Genomic DNA, 426 nt, shown 5'->3' on the forward strand with positions numbered 1-426 from the left:
CTCGCCGTAGAGGTCGTGGCCGCCGCGGCGCTGGGCCTCCGCCAGCGCCGGAACGGGGAGCAGGAGCAGCGCTGAACCCCAAATTTTACCCTCGACACGTCGCTGCCCCGTGTTCTTACCGTCGGAGTTTCACCTCCAGGCATTTTTACCCTCAAAACGCTGCTTTCAAGCATTTTACCTTCAAAGTTTCAGGTATTTTTACCCTCAGAACGCTACTTTCAAGTAAGGTAAAAGGCAAAACCCTTCCGAACTCTACTTTCAAGTACAATTTTCACGTGAAATTCTCAAAATCCGACTTCCCAAGCGAACCACGCGGACCCATCTCAGCCTGTTTTCACCCCGATTTCACGCTCGGCCTGACGGAAACCCATCGACCGTTTCAGAAAGGCGTGAAACCCCGCCGCCGCCCGTCGCCCCTCGGATTTA

The sequence above is a fragment of the Aptenodytes forsteri genome, unplaced genomic scaffold, assembly GCF_000699145.1.
Source record: "Aptenodytes forsteri isolate BGI_AS27 unplaced genomic scaffold, ASM69914v1 Scaffold390, whole genome shotgun sequence".
In the NCBI taxonomy this organism is placed as follows: domain Eukaryota; kingdom Metazoa; phylum Chordata; class Aves; order Sphenisciformes; family Spheniscidae; genus Aptenodytes; species Aptenodytes forsteri.